The following is a 6316-nucleotide window of genomic DNA, read 5'->3' as shown; positions in this document are numbered from 1 at the left end:
GGATTACAAGCGTGAGCCACCGCATCTGGCCTCAACTTTCAAAATAATACCTCTACATGCAGACTTGTAATCTAAGCCAGTGTCCTGAATTATTTTCTGACATTGTAAATGTGCTTTTTAAGGACGATAAAGAAACAGATAATTATTTAATATCAAAAGACTTTAGGCCAGGCGCGGTGGCTCATGCCTGTAATCCCAGCACTTTGGGAGGCTGAAGTGGGTGGATCACTTGAGGTCAGGAATTCGAGACCAGCCTGACCAACACGGTGAAACCCCATCTCTACTAAAAATAAAAATAAAAAAAATAGCCAGGTGTCATGGCCGGCACCTGTGATCCCAGCTGCTCAGGAGATTGAGGCATGAGCATCGCTTGAACCTGGGAGGCGGAGGTTGCAGTGAGCCAAGATCTCACTCACCACTGCACTCCAGCCTGGGTGACAGAGTAAGACCCTGTCTCCAAAAAAAAAAAAAAAAGTCTTTATGACCAGTGCAAATTAGAGATCTATATGACACACTGTGTAATGTATATGCCCAAGTCCATCTCACAATGGTACTATAAACACACGCTGTATACAGAAGGTAAGAATTTTATAGTCTGTCATTTTGCATTTTCTTCATAGGTGTTGTTGATAAATAAAAATATTAATAAACCACAAATGTACCTTCCAAAGTCAATAGCTTTATGTTTGACTGGAAAGTACTGTCTCCCATCTTAACCTACCCCTGCTTCTAATAGCTTGACAATGTTTGTTAAATGCCACACACCAATGTCCTTTCTAAGTCATGCTTTGTTTCAACAATAGATTGAAATTTTACCATGATGTTTTGTATTTCATCCTAAATTTTTTTTATTTTCAAGTGTATGAAGTCACATTGGTTATGTCTGATAATCCATTTTGGACATGTATTTTCATATAAATTATACGACATTTTTGCCTCTCAGTTCTCACAACATAGTAAGGAAAAAAAACCCAGCATGTGGCAATATGACTGATGCCATGTTAGTGTGTGGTTGGAAATAATAAAGATTATAAATGACTCCATAGGTGTAGAAAATAAGGGGAGAAGACTTATTGGGGAGAAGTAAAAAAGCTTGTTTTCTTTATGCATAGCAGAAAGAAGGCACCATGACTGATATATTACTATTCACCTTCTTTTTATTTCTAAGGGGGTTTTTATTAACCCCTTTTTATCAATCAAAATAAATTGATTGCCAGTGAATGCAATATTTTCTGACTATTTGAAATTATACAATGAAAGCAAAGACATGTAAACTCACATACTACATTTGCTGACAAACAAAAGACAACCTTCACCCCCTCCAAAAGGATTGCTAAATAGTTAAAGATTGTTATAGCTATCTCTTAAAAAAAGAACATTTTAGGCCAGGCATGGTGGTTCTCACCTGTAATCCCAGCACTTCGAGAGGCCAAAGCAGAGGATCTTTTGAGCCCAGGAGTTGGAGAGCAGCCTTGGAAACATAGACCCCAATCTCTATGAAAAATAAAAGTAAAAGTATCTGGGTGTGGTGGCACACAACTGTGGTCCCAGCTACTTGGGAGGCTGAGGCAGAGGATCCCTTGAGCCTGGGTGGTCTAGGATGCAGTGAGCCATGATCACACCACTGCACCCCAGCCTGGGTGAAAAAGCAAGACCCTTTTTCAAAGAAAAGAATTTTTTTTTTTTTTTTTGAGACGGAGTTTCCCTCTGCCACCCAGGCTGGAGTGCAGTGGCCGGATCTCAGCTCACTGCAAGCTCCGCCTCCCGGGTTTACGCCATTCTCCTGCCTCAGCCTCCCAAGTAGCTGGGACTACAGGCGCCCGCCACGTCGCCCGGCTAGTTTTTTGTATTTTTAGTAGAGACAGGGTTTCACCATGTTAGCCAGGATGGTCTCGATCTCCTGACCTCGTGATCCGCCCGTCTCGGCCTCCCAAAGTGCTGGGATTACAGGCTTGAGCCACTGCGCCCGGCCAGAAAAGAATATTTTATTTAAGGATAGGATTATGCCTTGGGATTCCTTTGGAATTCAACTTCATCCAGCTGTGTTAGTGGTCATGTAGTCATTAAATAACAGAATACTGTTATTCAATAAATATATCCCATCATAAAAGGACATGTTTCTTTAGGGCAAATACAGTTATGACCAATCTCAGTCCTGGGCAAGGAATTATATACTTATCTGATTCAAGAAGGGAGAAAACAAGGTGGTCAGGAATACATCTGTGATTCACTCCCTCAAGAGGCAGTCCGGTGACATGGTTTGGCTGTGTCCCCACCCAAATCTCTTCTTGAATTGTAGATCCCATAATTCCCACGTGTTGTGGGAGATAATTGACTCACAGGGGTGGGTTTTTCTTGTGCTGTTCTCCTGATAGTGAGAAATCTCATGAGATCTGATGGTTTTACAAAGGGGAGTTCCCTGCATAAGCTCCTTGCCTGCCTCTATGTGAGACACGACTTTGCTCCTCCTTTGAGTTCCGCCATAATTGTGAGGCCTCCCCAGCCATATGGAACTGTGAGTCCATTAAACCTCTTTCCTTTATAAATTACCCATCTTGGGTATGTCTTTTTTTTTTTTTGAGACAGAGTTTCACTCTTATTGCCCAGGCTGGAGTGCAATGGCACGATCTCAGCTCACCGCAACCTCTGTCTCCCAGGTTCAAGCGATTCTCCTGCCTCAGCCTCCCGAGTAGCTGGGACTACAGGCGCCCGCCACCACGCCTGGTTAATTTTGTATTTTTAGTAGAGATGGGGTTTCTCTATGTTGGCCAGGCTGGTCTGAAACTCCCCACCTCAGGTGATCCACCCGCCTCAGCCTCCCAAAGTGCTGGGATTATAGGCGTGAGTCATCGCGCCAGGCCAGTATGTCTTTATTAGCAGCATGAAAACTGACTAATACATCTGGTCACTCTTAGCATAGTGACATAGAATGTGCACAAACTAAAAAATAAGGGTTTCAACCTAACTGGTGAGAGCATTCCTCTTGGTGTTCTCCAGGAAGAAGGCCAGAGAGTTTGGGACAACAGAAATAAAACAGTGGTTTTGAAAATGGGGCCAAACTGTGCCCCCTGTGGAGGGGCTGAGGAGGAGGGAGCAGGGCACCGAGCCCTCTGTTTGTTCGGCCTCTGGGCTCTCTGCCTCCCACCATCAGCCCTCAGGGCAGCTGCTGCTCACTGGCCACCTGGCTGCTGATGGGCTTGGTGACCAGCAGAGCTGCCCTGTTGTGTCTGTGCAGAGTCAGCCAGATGTGGCTCAGCACAGATCTTTCCCTCGGTTTCATGGAGTAAAAGGTTCCTCATTAGGGCCCCACACATCCGTCTCTCATCATAGGAGGGTGACTTTCTTCCTGCATCTCCCGTTTCCACTTCTTAGTCATTTCAACCAGCGACGAACTGGAAAAAGAACATATATGTTATGGTGGGAAAGTATGAAAGTAATGTTGGCATGGAGTGTTTCAATGAGATGTTTCTTCTGATTAAAGCGTATTTCATATGATGGGCAAGTAATAGATACGACCTCAGACGTAGGCTAATCATGGAGTCAACAGCAAGCTTCCACTTGACTCTTAGGAAATTAGCTCCCTCACCAGAACATTCCCGCTGTATTTCTTTCTTTCTTTCTACATACCATCAGGCAACTGGGGCCTATGCATCCTTTAAAAATTAGTGGTTTGTTTTTTCTTTTCTTTTTTGGTTTGTTCTAGAAGAAGAAATTTAAGGCCAGCCATTGTTTTACAGAAAAATCATCGTGCCATTGAAACCCAAAGTGTGCCATCCAATCTGAAGGCCGTGGGAACCATGAATCCTTTCAGAGTTGGAAGCAAATGCAAAACTGTTCACGTCATCCTGGGTTATCTTATTGTTTCACCACCTTCCTGAAACGGAACTCGAACTTCATTTAGAGTAGCCCTCTGGCACGCTGGCACGGGGGCTCCCAGAGCTGAGTGAGCAAGGGGTGCCATAAGAACCAGGCGTTCTGCCCCGACCGGCCCACCTCACTCTCGGCAGAGGGAGGCATTTGTGGTGGGCCAATGTTCATGCAGCCTCAGCCTGGACAACTCCAGAAGAAACTCAAGAACACAAATTTAGATGATTAACAAAATAGTCTGTGTTCCATTTTCCTGCACTGGGGGGAAATGTCACTTGTATTTTAGAGGAGAGAGAGAATGGGAAGGAAGCCACTGCAGGTGTGGCAGACATTGGAGGACTCGGGGCAAATATAAAACTGCTGTGGCCACTGATTTAACTCAGTTTCAACCAAGTAGCTTTCAGGTTGGGTGACATCTGCTACATGCTAGAAGTAGCTATGGAGTCTGTGCTTTGGCCCCAGTTTGGAGCCCAGAACTATTAGCATGTATCACCGAGTTGTGTTTGTAAGGGTTGTATGTATTTTTAGTGTTTCCCAGACCTTTCTACCCTGACTGCCTTCCACAGGTAGGAGCCGCTGACTGCACCTGGTGCCTGAGGCCACTCCAGTGGTCCCTTCTGGGAGGTGATGCTTCTGTGCAAAAGCAGCCTGTGAAAGAATGTCAAGGTTAGCGGAAGAGAGGGCACACGCCTTCCAAGGAGGTGGTGTGGGTTGGGACCCAGTGTCCTGGAAGGGACCTCCTTCAGGCGAGAACTCTTGAAGCCAGATAGCATGAAAGAACCTGAGTATAGAACTTCTCAGGTCTCTAAGGAATTACATCTGATTCTATAAGAATCAGAAGTTTGTTGGCCAGGTGCAGTGGCTCACACCTGTAATCCCAGCACTTGGAGAGGCTGAGGCAGGAAGATCACTTGAGCTCAGGAGTTGGAGACCAGCCTGGGCAACATAGTGAGACCTCATCTCTATTTAAAAAAAAAAAAAAAAAAAAAAGTTTGTGACACCAAGGAAAGCTCCTCTGTGTCCTTAGTTTCTTAGATATGAAACGCGAACTACAAATAACAGCAGAAAATTAACTCCAACTGGACTTGGAGGATAAATACACACACACACACAATACTATTTACATATAAAACGTTGTGACTCAAAAGGAGAGAAAATGCAGCTGCATGTAAACATCCGTGGCAATTAGGTATACACCCTCAGTGACCAGCAAATAGCATTTGGTGTGTCTAGGGTGATCGCCGCAGGAACTGGGCCTTCGGTTAGTAACGATGCTTTGGAAGCGTGCATGCCAGTCATAACATGTGGAGGGCTCTTCCTCTCTCCCGCCCGGTGTTAACATGCTTTCATATGGCCAGCACGGTCTTGATAAATCTTGCAGGATCTCAAATAGCCTAGTGAAACGGGAAGAGAAGAAGAAGGTGTTAAAAGTTTGCAGGTCAGGGGAAAAGCACGTGTTTTGGGTGAGTCCGCGGAGCCTCCACAAATATAGCATCAGTTTGTGTGAATTCTCAGCTGTGGTTTCTCAGGTTGGATAAAGAAGCCGCCCAACAAAGGCTGCTGTTTCGCCCGCCTGAAGAGGCACTTATGCCACCTACAGCCTGGAATCTGGCACTACAATTCGCGCCCAACTCTGGCTCGTCCTAGGTGGGAGAGAGATCAGAATCTATGCAGGGAATGCAAAATGGGCAGGGAATTCCAAGGTGAGTTTTTCTTCCCTCCGGTAAGTTGCAAACAATTAAAAACTTGTTTGAAAATTATTGTAACTAAGTAATTTTTGGAGATTGCAGCAGCTGGGTTGGGATTTATGAATTACATTTCTTACAAATACATTTCTTCTAGAGAACTTCCTGTGGGACATAATCACTTTTCCCCCCTGCATAGCAGTCCCACAACTCAACCCCAGGCTAGACTGGGCTACTGGGTACACACTTGCCCAGACAGTCTCAGCTTCTTAGGGGAAACCAGATTACTGTGAAGCCATCAGATAAGACATACTTCTGAAAAGAAATGGAATGTATTTTTATTGGCAAAGCCAAGATGAAGTATGTCTTCAAATCTGTTTTACAAATAAACTTACACATAAATTGTCCATCCACTGCTTGGAAATCTTTTTTCATGTTTGAGGAGCTGTCAGAGGTCTCTAATAAACAGTGAGTCTTATTTAGTTTACTGGATATGTAATTCTTCTTTTCTTTGAAAATAATTATTTTTCAAGCAAGTGCAGCAAAAATACAACCAATAAAAATCTAGCTATGACAGCATAAACAACCTTTATAGCACGCATATACATAGACTTCTTCCAATAAAAGCAGTTCCTGGCAAGAAAGGGAACAGAAAATTGGCTGATGTGTTCCCAGATAAGTTCTGGACTCCTAAGGGCTGAGAGAAGAGTCCTCACAGCCCATACCCCACTCCCCATCCCAGACCGGTCCTTGGTTAGGGAGAG

The 6316-nt window shown here is 44.5% G+C and overlaps 1 long non-coding RNA gene across 1 annotated transcript; it reads right to left on the bottom strand.

Annotated features, from left to right (window-relative positions):
* Window positions 1-2325: 2325 nt before the first annotated feature.
* Window positions 2326-4642, bottom strand: LOC117064747. Its single transcript, XR_004429648.1, has 3 exons — window positions 4454-4642; window positions 3182-3392; window positions 2326-2368 (listed from the first exon to the last, which is right to left on the bottom strand). It is a non-coding gene; the product is annotated as an uncharacterized LOC117064747 (long non-coding RNA).
* Window positions 4643-6316: the final 1674 nt, after the last annotated feature.

This window comes from Trachypithecus francoisi, unplaced genomic scaffold, assembly GCF_009764315.1.
Source record: "Trachypithecus francoisi isolate TF-2019V2 unplaced genomic scaffold, Tfra_2.0 Contig01579, whole genome shotgun sequence".
NCBI lineage: Eukaryota > Metazoa > Chordata > Mammalia > Primates > Cercopithecidae > Trachypithecus > Trachypithecus francoisi.
The sequence above is the reverse complement of the archived record's forward strand: the minus strand, read 5'-3'. Positions and strand labels throughout refer to the sequence as shown.